The sequence below is a fragment of the Sminthopsis crassicaudata genome, chromosome 4, assembly GCF_048593235.1.
Source record: "Sminthopsis crassicaudata isolate SCR6 chromosome 4, ASM4859323v1, whole genome shotgun sequence".
Taxonomy (NCBI): domain Eukaryota; kingdom Metazoa; phylum Chordata; class Mammalia; order Dasyuromorphia; family Dasyuridae; genus Sminthopsis; species Sminthopsis crassicaudata.
This window is the reverse complement of record NC_133620.1, coordinates 40997666-41011736: the sequence shown is the minus strand read 5'-3', so window position 1 is coordinate 41011736 and position 14071 is coordinate 40997666. Positions and strand designations below refer to the sequence as shown.

The window sequence follows — 14071 nt, the reverse complement described above, 5'->3', positions numbered from 1 at the left end:
TAATATTCATTAAGGAAATTGGTCTATAGTTTTCTTCTCAGTTTTCAATCTACCTGGTTTAGATATCAGTACCATGTCTGTGCCATAAAAGGAGTTTGGTAGGACTCCTTCATCCCCTATTTTTTCAAATAGTTTATATAACATTGGGGCTAATTGTTCTTTAAATGTTTGGTAGAATTCATATGTAAATCCATCTGGTCCTGGGGATTTTTTCCTGGGGAGTTGAATAATAGCTTGTTCTATTTCTTTTTCTGAAATGGGACTATTTAAGCTGTTTACCTCCTCCTCTGTTAATCTAGGAAGCCTATATTTTTGGAGGTAATCATTCATTTCACTTAAGTTATCAAATTTATTGGCATAAAGTTGGGCAAAGTAACTCCTTATTATTTCTCTAATTTCCTCTTCATTGGTGGAAAGATCCCCCTTTTGATTTTCCTCTTTCCTTTTTCTGATCAGAGTTACCAAAGGTTTATCTATTTTATTGGCTTTTTCATAAAACCAACTCTTGGTTTTATTTATTAATTCAATATTTTTTTACTTTCAATATTATTGAATTCTCCTTTTAATTTTAGTATTTCAAGTTTTTCTAGCTTTTAAAATTGCAGGCCCAATTCATTAATCTTCTCTTTCTCTATTTTATTCAAATAAGCCTCTGAAGATATAATATTTCCCCTTATTGTCATTTTAGCTGCATCCCATAAATTTTGGTATGATGTCTCATCATTGTCATTATCTTGGGTGAAATTATTAATTGTTTCTATAATTTGCTGTTTCACCAGTCATTCTTTAAGATGAGATTATTCAGTTTCCAATTATTTTTGGTCTATTTACCCCTAACTTCTTATTGAATGTAGTTTTTATTGCACTGTGATCTGAGAAGAAGGCATTTACTATTTCTGCCTTCCTGCATTTAATTTTGAGATCTTTATGGTCAATTTTTGTATAGGTTCTATGAACTGCTGAGAAGAAAGTATGCTCCTTTCTATCACCATTCAGTTTTTTCCAAAGGTCTATCATACCTAGTTTTTCTAATGTTCTATTTACCTCTTTAATTTCTTTCTTATTTGTTTTGTGGTTTGATTTATCTAATTCTGAGAGTGCAAGATTGAGATCTCCTACTATTATAGTTTTGCTGTCTATTTCTTCTTCCAACTCTCTCAACTTTCCCTTTAGGAAGTTAGATGCTATACCACTTGGTGCATAGATGTTTAGTATTGATATGGCTTCATTGTCTATGCTACCTTTTAGCAGGATATAGTTTCCTTCCTTATCTCTTTTAATTAGATCAATTTCTGCTTTTGCTTGATCTGAGATAAGAATGGCAACGCCTGCTTTTTTGGCTTTACCTGAAGCATAATAGATTCTGCTCCAAGTTTTTACCTTTACTCTGTATGTATCTCCCTGCTTTAAGTGTGTTTCCTGTAAACAACATATTGTAGGGTTCTGACTTTTGATCCAGTCTGCTATCCGCCTCCATTTAATGGAAGAGTTCATCCCATTCACATTTACAGTTAAAATTACTAATTCTGTATTTCCTGCCATCATATTATCTCCTGATTATGCTTTTTTTCCCTTTGACCCCCCTGAACTCCTTCACCAGTATTTAATTTATAGACCCCACTTGTGATACGAAGCCCTCCCTTTTTAGTATCCCTCCCCCCTCCTTTTAAGTCCCTTCCCCTTTCTTGTACCCTTCCCTTATTCCCCTTTTCCTTTTCCCTTTTCCTCTCCCCCTTTTAATGAAGTGAGAGAGGATTCTCTGAAAAACAAATATGTCAATTATTTACTCTTTGAGTCTACTCTGATGAGAGTAAGATTCACACAATGTTTCTCCCCCTCTCTAAATTCCCTCAGATGTAGTAGATTTTCTATGCCTCTTCCTGGGATGTAGTTTCCCTCTTTTTATCTCTCCTTCCCCTTTTTCTGATACTATCCCCTTCCCTTTACTACTTCCCTTTTTTTTTGTATTATATCAGTAAAATCAAATTATCCATGTGGACTTTCTGTATATCCACATCAGAGATACAGTTCTCAAGAGTTCTTTTTACCTTTTTCTGCTTCTCTTCAGTCTTGTGGATGTGGATCAAAATTTTTAAGTCTGGTTTTTTTCTTAGAAACAAATGGAATTCCTCTGTTTCATTAAATGACCATATTCTTCCATGGAAGAAAATGCTACACTTAGCTAGGTAGTTTATTCTTGGTTGCAATCCTTGTTCTTTTGCCTTTCGGAATATCAGGTTCCAGGCCCTTTGGTCCTTTAATGTGGAAGCAGCCAGATCTTGTGTGACCCTTATTGTGGCACCTTGATATTTGAATTATTTTTTCCTAGCTGCTTGCAGTATTTTTTTCCTTAGTTTGGTAGTTCTGCAGCTTAGCCACAATGTTCCGTGGAGTACTTTTTTTTAGGGTCTTTTTCAGAAAGTGTTTGATGAATTCTTTCAATGCCTATTTTCCCTTCTGTTTCTATTATCTCTGGACAGTTCTCTTTGATGATTTCCTGTAAAATAGAATCTAGGCTCTTTTGTCATCATAATTTTTGGGAAGTCCAATAATCCTCAGATTATCTCTCCTAGATCTATTTTCCAGGTCTAAAGGTTTTCCCATTAAGTATTTGATGTTATTCTCCAGCTTTTCACTTTTTTTGTTTTGTTTGACTGATTCTTGGTTTCTCAATGAATCATTCAGTTCTTTTTGTTCAGTCCTGATTTTTAATGAGTTATTTTCTTCATTCACACTTTTTAGTTCTTTTTGTATATGCCCAATTGAGTTTTTTTTTTTTTTTGCCTTTTTCTTTTTTTTTTATTATATATATATATATATATATATATATATATATATATATATATATATATATTTTATAATATTATCCCTTGTATTCATTTTTCCAATTTACCCCCCCTCCCTCTATTCCCTCCCCCCGACGACAGGCAATACCATACATTTTACATGTGTTACAATATAGTCTAGGTACAATACATGTGTGCGAATATCACTTTCTTGTTGCACAATAAACATTAGAATCCGAAGGTACATGCAACCTGGGCAGACAGATATTAGTGCTAACAATTTTCATTCCCCTCCCAGTGTTTCTTCTCTGGGTGCAGCTACCTCTGTCCATCATTGATCAACTGGAAGTGAGTTGGATCTTCTTTATGTTGAAGATTTCCACTTCCATCAGAATACATCCCCATACAGTATTGTTGTTGAAGTGTACAGTGATCTTCTGGTTCTGCTCATTTCACTCAGCATCAGTTGATTTAAGTCTCTCCAGGCCTCTCTATATTCCTCCTGCTGGTCATTTCTTACCGAGCAATAATATTCCATAACCTTCATATACCACAATTTACCCAACCATTCTCCAACTGATGGACATCCATTCATCCTCCAGTTTCTAGCTACAACAAAAAGAGCTGCCACAAACATTTTGGCACATATATGTCTCTTTCCGCTCTTTAGTATTTCTTTGGGATATAATCCCAGTAGTAGCGCTGCTGGGTCAAAGGGTATGCACAGTTTGATAACTTTTTGGGCATAATTCCAGATTGCTCTCCAGAATGGCTGGATTCTTTCACAACTCCACCAGCAATGTATTAGTGTCCCAGTTTTCCCACATCCCCTCCAACATTTGTCATTATTTGTTCCTGTCATCTTAGCCAATCTGACAGGTGTGTAGTGGTATCTCAGAGTGGTCTTAATTTGCATTTCTCTGATCAGTAGTGATTTGGAACACTCTTTCATGTGAGTGGATATAGTTTCAATTTCTTCCTCTGAGAATTGTCTGTTCATATCCTTTGACCATTTATCAATTGGAGAATGGTTCGGTTTCTTATAAATTTGGGTCAGTTCTCTATATATTTTGGAAATGAGACCTTTGTCAGAACCTTTGTTTTTAAAAATATTTTCCCAATTTGTTACTTCCCTTCTAATCTTGTTTGCATTAGTATTATTTGTACAGAAACTTTTTAGTTTGATGTAATCAAAATCTTCTATTTTGTGATCAATAATGATCTCTAGTTCTCCTCTGGTCATAAATTCCTTCCTCCTCCACAAGTCTGAGAGGTAGATTATCCTCTGTTCCTCTAATCTATTTATTATCTCCCTCTTTATGCCTAAATCATGGACCCATTTTGATCTTATCTTGGTATATGGTGTTCCAATTGAGTTTTTAAATGAATTATTTTGCCCTGTTGAATTTTTTTCCATTTCACTAATTGTTTTAGTGAGTTATTTTCTTTTTCAAATTCACAAATCCTGCTTTCCTGTGATTTTTTAACCTTTTCTAATTCACAAATTTTGTTTCCCTGCACCTCCTGTGAATTCTTTATTTTTTCCAACTCAAATTTCAGGACGTTGTTATTCTCTATCATAGCTTCTCTTTCCCCATTTTTCTTCAAACTCTCTTAACTTTTTAATAGTTTCTTCTAGGAGAGAGTTATGTGATGGTGGGCAGGTATCATTCCCCTTTAGGGTGCTATCTGGAGACTCTCTGCTGTTAGCCTCGTAGGGGTTGGATACCTGCTCTTTCTCTGTATAGAAGGTGTCAATCATTCTCTTCAGCTTCTTGCTCATTGTTAAAAATCTGTGTGGGGTCTGCCCTTTGGGTAGGAAATTTATTTATCAGCTTCCTCCCAGATGGGGATAGGTTGGCTCCTGTGCCTGGACTAAGAGAGAGCTCTGGAAGAGAGAGTTCCCCTGCCCCCCGGAAGTGACTTAGAGATATTTAGCACGGCTGTGTTGCAAGGAGTGCCCAGTGAAGGACTGTGTGGCCTAGTGACTGCCCTGAGACTAGAGGCTGAACAGTAAAAGTGTCACAAACCGTAGCCAAAGCCTCCCGTGGGACCGTGGATATTGGCAGCTGACACGAAAAGCCCCTGCGCTCAAACCGGAAGTTTCTGCCCGGAGAGCACAGTTCCTGCTTTGAAGGTTTCACTATTATAGGAGTTCCACTGCCGCTGGAGTTTTGCTGCAGGGAGAATTCCACTGCCTCAGGCTGAGCCCCGCACTATGTGGATTAGAAGCTGCCCCAACCTGTGTCCCCCTCTATTCAGGTTCTTAACTGCCCCAAGGAAAAGCCCAGGACAGCTGCAGGCAGCTTCACAGTTGTGCTGAGATCTGTTAGGTTGCTTCCTGGTTTGGGGTGATTATATTATCTGGCAATTGCTTTAATGTGGCTTTGATTTCTCTTCTGATCTGCTATTTTAAAAGCAGAGTAGAGCTATCAGCCTATGCCAGATTCTTCTATCTCAGTGGCTTCTCTGATCCCAGAGTTCTCCCCAGCCCCTTTGGCACAGTGTGCTAGCCCCAATCCAACACTGTCTGTGCTGATCTTTTTTTTTTCTTCCCCTCGGAACCGACCTTTTCTGTTGAAATTCCAGTTTCTCTTCAGCTGGTAAGTTGTGCTTCTAATCCTTGTGGTTTTTAGCAGTCCAGTGTTATTTTTGAGGCTGGTTTAACTAGTTGGTATTGAGGGAAGAAGGGAGCTTACAAATTCGCATGTATCTTCTCTATCATCTTGGCTTCGCCCCCCAGGATTGGTGAATCCTTAACCTAGACTCTCAATGCATGAGTATCCTTACACCATGCTGATTTCACTACCAGGTCAAGTCACTCTCTCTACTTTTATCTACCTCCATACCAGCAGCCTTGCTCCATCAATGGCAATCTCTCTTTTAAGCATACAATAACACTATTATTGGACATAGCATTGACTAAAGTTTGGGACATATCCTGAGAGAATTCATTGTTCATTCTTCCTGTTTTCTTTCTCCCTCTCCCAATGCAACTAATTCTTCTTTGAAACTAGGCAACAGCCTATCAGCTTAGGACAAGCCAGAGCCCATATAGATCCAAAGAAGATGATGTCAAAGTTCCTCTCCTGTAGTCTTACTTTATTTTTCTCTGGAATTTGCTCATGTGTAAATGGAAAAAATCCTAGGAAACCACAGTTGGCACCCAGTCTGAATCATCCCTGAAAAGAGTCCCAACTACAATTTGTCAGGGGGATGACAAATAGTTTGGCCTGAAGACTTTCAGCATCCCTGTCCCAAGGCAATTTATTCCACTTTTGGACAGCTCAACTCACCAGACTAGTTTTTCCTGACTTCAGGCCTAAATGTGCCTCTTTGCAATTTCTACCCACTGCTCCTAATTCTATCCCCTGGGGCCAGGGAAAAGGAGGTGAACTTCTGAAGGAGAAAATTACATGACAAAATGGCCAGAGAAGGAAACATTTAAGATGAATGAGGAGAAGAAAATCACCAAGACAATTTGAGGGCATTGAACTCGTGAACAAGCCTGGAGACTAAATTTGGGGAAGACAAATTGGGAAAATTGAAAGAAAATCAAAGGATAAGGTAGCTCAGTCTTTCAAGGAATAAAAGGATTGAAGAACAGGAATTGAGGAAGAAGAAGAGAGAAGGGAAGGAAGAAGGGGAAGGAAGAAGAAGGGGCAGTTCTAATGGTCTGTCTTTTCCTTTTCCCTTTCATCCAATTTTATCAGCCTAGGTGCATATAATTTATTACTTCCACTTCCTCACAATTTCTCAATCCTCTCCAGGTCAGAGCTGCTTCTTTCACCCCATTCCATCTCTTTCCCCTCTACTCAGAGTCCACAAAACCATGTAACTACCTAATATGACTTGAGATTCTCATTCTATTCTGGACAAACCTTTCCATACCTTTTGGGACCAGATCTTTGAGACTCATTTTATTTGAAATTGAACCTTCATTCAAGCATCCTCATAGTCCTCAACTACCTCTCCAGTTTGGGCTGTTTCATCTTTTCCTGATGCTCATCTTGTAGCATCAAGAAAGAAGACAGTTACTCTTCACCCTTTCCTGACTGCTTCCAGGTCAATTTCCTGCTCCCACAACTTAGTCACTTTTCATCTTTTGACATTCAAACCCATTCAGTCTGATCAGGCTTCCTAATTTCTCTCCTCATCACCTTATTTAATAACTGCTTGTCATTCTACTGGTTGTTGTACTATTCTTTGCCAACCTATAGCTCACTCTTTTATAGAGCTAATAGCCTTCCTTTTTTCTTTATCCATTACCCTCATTCTCAATCACTTCAGTATTTGACACAGAGAAGATTTTACATCCTTTGACCTTACAGTCCCTCAGTTCTGTCAACTGTTTTCACAGTACTTTATCCCCCATTGGACATGGCCACATAGAACCATGACCAAGATCCCAAACTCTAGAATTCTGTTCTCAGACTGCATCCACCTGGCCTTCCAGTCTTCCCCTGCTTTGCTAACAATAAGCCTGTTGCTCCCCTGCCTCATCCCCTGAGTGTCTCTTCCACTTTAACTTCACTCTCCTCCTTATTCAGTTTTGACATATCATACTACTACTTCATCACCAACCTAGAATCCCTTGCTACTCTCATGCACACACACCCCAAATATCCAGGCCATTGGGACTTGCTAATTCTCACTCCTTATCCCCAGCGAACCCCCACCATCCAATTTCCCCATTCGTTCCCACATCATTGAATACTCCTGATGCAAGTCATACTGCTTTTACCCACTATAAACTTATGGTGCATAACATTAACTCACTGCTGCTAGGCAATCCTTCTATTTAGCTCTAGTTGATTCCAAATCTCATTCCATGCAATGGCTATTTTAAACTTTGTCCTTTCTTGTACTCACACCCAACACTCACAGCAAACAATCTAAACCTTTACTTTAATGAGTTGTTTCAACTTTCCCCTCCATACTGCAAAAGTTCTTAATATCTGCACCCATTTTACCTTTTTCCCCTCCTATGTTAGAAGACAAAGCTTTTCTACTTTCAAAGGCTAATGGCTCATATTGTGCCAGTGATCCTGTCCCAGAATTTCTTCACTAAAAGGGACCTCAGACATCATCTTCTTTAATCCATACCTGAATAAAAATCTCCCTCCTGCAATGCATGTCATTCTGTATGGTTCACTGTCACTGACTCAACAATCATAGCTGCCAGGCCTTTCAGAGCTCTCAGAAACACTTTATCTGAACTTGGTGGCTTAACTCAGCAAGTACAACTTTTATTTAACGTTGTTCTTTTACTTAACTTTGACTTTTTTTATTAACAAACTTTACCTCCCCATTTTCTTAGTATTTGTACAATTTAACATGTCATTCTTTTATATTTTTGTTATTAAACCCCTAATCATTATTATTTGTCCATCCAAAGTTATTTTCTTAGCAGAATAAATGGGGACAAATTTAAGAGTTAACGGGCTCTTTTTTCTACTCCTTATTACTGCACTCAATCTATCCCAAGTAGTCATCCTATCTCTTCCCTGATCCTTTTTTTCTTCCCCAAGATAACTAAAAAAATCAGCTTTTTGTCTTAGTGGTCCTTCAGCTTTTTTGACACTGTCCTTAATTTTGTATTCATCTTCTGTTGCCTTTCTTTGTTTCCAACTTTTATGCATGTTTTTAAAGTCTAAATTGGTTGATCAGCTCCCTTCCATGTCCCTTAGGATCCTTCTCTTATAAGCACCCTCTCTGTCTTATGCATCTTCCAACTTTCCTTATTCTCTAATTCTTTCTCATCTCTCTCATGTTCAGTCATGTTCAGGAAACTTTTCTCCTGATCATTCTTACCCTTGTAGTTTCTATCTCATCTCTTTCTTCCTCTCCAGAGCCACTTTTGCAAAACTAGTCTGAACTTTCTATCACCACTGACTGACCACCCACTCTCTCTATAACCCTTTGTACTATTTCCTCATCAATATGATCCATCACTGCTCTCAACTTTTTTTTTACAGATGAGGCAATTAGGACTTGGACAATTTAAGTGACTTGATGAAGGTCACAGAACTAGTCAGTAGCAGAGCTTTGAACAAATCTCTAATCTCCTGAGTCACCATCCATTAGGGATGTGTTTTTGTGCCATTATTACTGTTGTTTTTTCATGTCTAAATATCATTTCTTTGACCTTGAGAGCTAGTCACAATTTATAAAATTTGCATTTGGTGTTTCTGAAGGGGTAGAAAATGTCTGATCTGTAAGGTCAAAAGAACCTAATGTGTTTTGGAAAATTGGAAGTCAGAATGATACCACAATATTACTTGATGAGAACCTCTGGGTGACAACATAAATTAAAAAAAAAAAAGTACAATATTGAAAGAGCAGTGCAATCCAGGTGAGAGCAATACTACTAAACTAATTATGAGACAATTGATTTCATTATAAGTTAAAAAAAAACTTGTTTTGCTTTTTTATTATCACGATTTACCTTCCCCACTTTCTTAACATTTTGACTGTTTCTCATTTAACTCTGTTATGCAGCCTGAAGCCTCTCATAGACATCCCAAGATACGTGATTGGGGTACAGACTTCCTGCTTTGTCGTGGAATTAAACAAACGTCCCCTTGGCACTAACACTGTGATTCAACTCCCCTGCAGCCTTCCTTGCAAAGGAGGACAAAGCAACTACATTCAAAAGGACTGGATGTACACTCTGATTTTTCATCTCTAAAGATCCACTTAACAGTGAACGCCTTTCAAATACAGTACAGTCAGAGCCCAGAGAATCAAAGAGCTGGAAGTGGCCTCATGTGGGGTATCTACCTAGCTCTCCTGCCTCCAAGCAAGACATTTGTTGAATGCATGTTGGAGATGACAACATAGACCATTCATGACAAATGACTGATGATTGTACTCTTAAGGTTCCCTGGGGCTAAAAGCTTTGGTAAGTCTTGTAACCTCTTCCAAAGTTTAACAGCCCTCTGTATCAAGGAAGTTTATTTGGATATTCGATGCCCCTTTCTTCATCTTCACCTGTTAATGTAGTATTTGGTTCCACTCTGTGCAGAATCAACATTCAGGGGAAAAATTGGAGTAGGGACAGGAACTGGACCTGCAAGTTTATGGATATAGAAAACTATCAGGTAAATAAATACCTTCTAGCCTTGCACCTTCTCTGTCACTCATAGTCTGAAAGAGTTGCCTGGAATTCTGGTAAGATCAGTAACTTGCCCAGGAATACACAGCTAATAGGTGTCAGGGGCAATATTTGAACCCAGTTCTTCCCGATTTCAAGACCCCACCTATGTTATTGTTAAAAACACAAGAGGATATTATATAAAGGATACCATTAATAAACTAAGGTGAATTGTGGAATAATATCACATAGTTCCTTACTAATAACAATTCCTGACATTTATATGAAGTTAACAAAATATCTCACTTGAGCCTCACAACAATCTCATGGGTTATGTTATTATTATCTTCATTTACAAAAAAGGAAATTGAGGCTATTAGAGCTTAAACAGCTTATTGAGTAATAATAGATGTAAAGTTATAAGCATAGGTTCAAAAAATCAATGGTACAATTATAGGAAGGGGAAGACAAAGCAAATCTGCTCTCCTTTTAGAAATCTGAGGGTATAAACAGGCTACAAATTTAAAACAGTAATGGGACATGACTATCCAAAAAGATACTGTGATCTTAGAGATTGCATTAATGTCCTTCCAAGCATCCCACCAGGATCCCAGGGCCCTAGCAGTACCAACAGCACTTTAGTATTGTGGTGCTACCATGTGCTAAAACCCCACCATTCTATATACACATATGCTCCCTTGGGGGAAGAATAAATCTACATTACTATTGCTACTACTGGAAAGGGTATGATATTCTATTTCCCTACAGCTTCACTTGGATGCTGAAAAACCAAGTCTTAGCCAACTTAGGTGAAAACTCTATTTCTTGCCATCTCTGCCCATTCACATATCCATTCACATCAGTCCTAAATATTTTCCTTCCATTACAACAGCCTGTCCTTTCAGGTAGTCTTTTACATTATATTATTACTCTACTCTCCAGCCCAAAGGCTTGCTATTCATGTATGTCATCTCCTTACCTTTATACAGGCTATCTACAATTTCTGGAAGGCTTTTGCTCCTTAATTTTGCCTCTTGGCAGCTCTAAACATCTTTAAACTCAGATGCCACATTCTTTAAGAGGTCTCTCCTGATATTTCCAGTTGTTAATTCTTTCTCTGCCAAAAGGCACATCATCAGTGGTTAACATAGTGCCTGGCACATAGTAAGTGATTAATAAATGTTCTGTGTATATACATATATACACATGTATTGTGTATGTGTGTATATAGTGTGTATATATAGAGAAAGACAGAAAGACACACATACACAGAGAGAGATGGAGGCAGGGAGAGAGGAAGAGACAGAGAAAGAGACAGATAAATAGAAAGGGAGGGAGAGACAAACAGACAGACAAATAAAGAAAGGAGAATCATTTGATACTGGGATGGAAGCATTATCATTCCAAAGGCTCTTGATTTCAGGATTTTAGGCTGTCTCCATCATTTGAAGAGAAAAAGCCCAAGGAAAAAACAACTTTTTAATTGAATTAGTAATGACTGAGTAAGCTCCCTGAAAGGTCTGTAACATTTTAGTTTCACATTTATGGCTTATTCATGTATTGTAAATGTATAAAATAATACTAAGTCTGATGAGAACTTTATCATATTTGATAGCCATTCTCTATTTTTAACACACCATCACAAAATAATATCAAAAAGCAATGTACTTTTCCAGAAGACAATTTAAACCCATCATGATTCTCCTTAGCTTTCAATTCATTATCAATTCTACTAAATAAATCTAATTTTGACTACCAAATTAAAAAGAATTGACCAAAACAGCTTATTAATCACTTGATGTAATTGGATGGCATCAAGCAAATAGCTCTAAAAACCCAATATTAAACAGCTCCTTCATCTTGCAGAATTCTTCTCTAATGATATAAAAGTTGTGAAATAGATAAGTGCACAGAAAAGAATGTACAGAGACTGAAAGCTCTGAGCTTGGAATGCAGATGTCATACTAAACTAACCACTGAATATGATACCTACAAACACACAGGTCTTTTATAAACAAGAGATATAGAGCACAAAGATATGAGGGAAATGATTATAGAATATGTTTTTAAAAATTTACAAGCATCCTGAAATCAAAGTTGAATGGGAAGAACATAATTTAAATGATTAACACCTACATAATAACCTATCTCAAACTACAAAATAGACAACAGATTTTGACAGCAAACTAATAGAAATTCATGCAATATTAATGAAATATTAATGATATACAGAGTCTGTCATTCTAAAGATAATAATAGAAAAATGAACACTTCCTTTTCAAAAAAGAGGAAGAGTATTGAAAAACATGATAAGTAAGTTTTTACAAACCTACAAAAATACTTTTAGAAAAATAAGGTATCACCTTCATAAAGCAATTGACTGATATCAGCTTTAAAAAGCCATGTGATTTGTTGAATATAACCAAAAGTTGTTTATTTCCTAATGAAGTTTATGAAACAGGCAAGATGTATGAATGGAATCAAAAGTTCCCTGATGGGCAAGACTCACATGAGCTCAGCTAACAGAAAAGTATTGAACAAATCTATGTCATACAGACTTGTTTCTGGAAACAAGAAGAATTTGTAAGGATAATTCAGAAGCAGATAATTGCTACTAGGAAATATAAAAATTTTCCTTAAGAAACCCAAATTTAGCAATCAGTGCAAGGAAGAGGTCAGAACTGTGTAACATATTCCTGCATGCTGAAAAACTTAAGACCTCCTGACTTAGCAAGACATGACCCGGTGGCTAGAATTAGAAATCAGGAGATTGGTTATTGTCTTTCATGGATTAACAGATGACAGCTCCTATATTACAAATACAAACCTCTAAACATGCTGGAGAATTTAAGTAATAAACTATACTGGAACCAAGCATTTATCATAGGCTAACCTATTCCCCATAATCATTTAGATATCATATTGATCTATAAAAGTAAAGAAAAGCATTTGAATAGATATTGCCATACCAAATACTCATTCTGTCAAATTTACATTGAATAAAATACTTAGAAATATGAAGACTTAATAGAAGAGATCAAAATTAAGTTGAGGTACATATCATCTCAATCAACTCATCTGCTACAAGGGTACTTTCAGTGAGTAATTTTTTTGTTCAATTGCCAGAAAAATTGTTTTTACCTGTTCAGTCTTTAGTTCATTAAGTATAAAGGAATAATGTCAATTTACTTTAGGGCTTTCTAGCTGATCTGTATCAAACAATATGAGAAGAATGAAGTGATAATGATAACATGATTATAGTAATAGCAAAAAACTGTCCAACATCAGTCTTGACTAGCTATGTGACCTTGGTCAAGTTATTTTTCTCTTTCATGAATCTCAGTTTCATCATCTTTAAAGGTTAGATGATATCTTAATTGTTTTCGAACCTTAACATTATAAGATTCAAATAAAGTTTCATAGATCAACAGCATTTCTAAATATCACCAACAAAACCTGCAAGAAGAGATAGTAAAATAGTCATCTAAAATTTAATTTAAAATAATTGTAGACTATAATAAAAACACCTGGGAATATATCTACCAAGATAAATCCAGGAACTACATTGACATAATTATAAAATTCTTTTTATACAAATAAAGTCAGATTTAAATAATTGGAGAAATATTATTTGTTCAAGGATGGGCAGAGTCAACATAATAAAAATGACTGAATAAAGTAATTAAGTTATTCAGTGCCAGAAAAAAAATAATAAAATCATTTGAAAGAACAAAAGGACAAAAATATCAAAGAAATCAATGAAAAATAATGTAAGGGAAGGAGATGTAATAGTACCAGATCTTATAAAACTGATAATTATTAAAACTATCTGGTACTGTCTAAGAAAAAGAAAGGTAAATAGTGGAACAGAGTAAATATAAGATATAGGAGTAGATGTTTATAATAACTTTGTATTTGACAAAGATTTAAGTTTTAGGGATAAGAATATATTATTTGGTCAAAATTGTTTAAAAATTGGAAAGCAATTTGGCAGAAATTGGCTATAGACCAATATCTTACATAATTTACCAAGAGTAAGTCAAAATGACTAAATGACCTAGATATAAAAGGACATATAAAAAATTAGAACATGAAACACATTACTTGTCAGATTGATGGATAAGAGATTAATTTATGAATAAATAGAATAGCATTATGACATATAAAATGGGTAACTTTGATTATAATA

The 14071-nt window shown here is 36.2% G+C and overlaps 1 protein-coding gene across 1 annotated transcript in view; it reads left to right on the top strand.

Annotated features, from left to right (window-relative positions):
- Positions 1 to 14071, top strand: part of LOC141541851 (uncharacterized) — an 80354-nt gene that overhangs the window by 36836 nt on the left and 29447 nt on the right. Inside the window, exon 2 of the mRNA XM_074266403.1 lies at positions 9288 to 9690. The gene's annotated coding sequence lies outside the window, so the exon portion shown is untranslated. The remainder of the gene's footprint in view (positions 1 to 9287; positions 9691 to 14071) is intronic.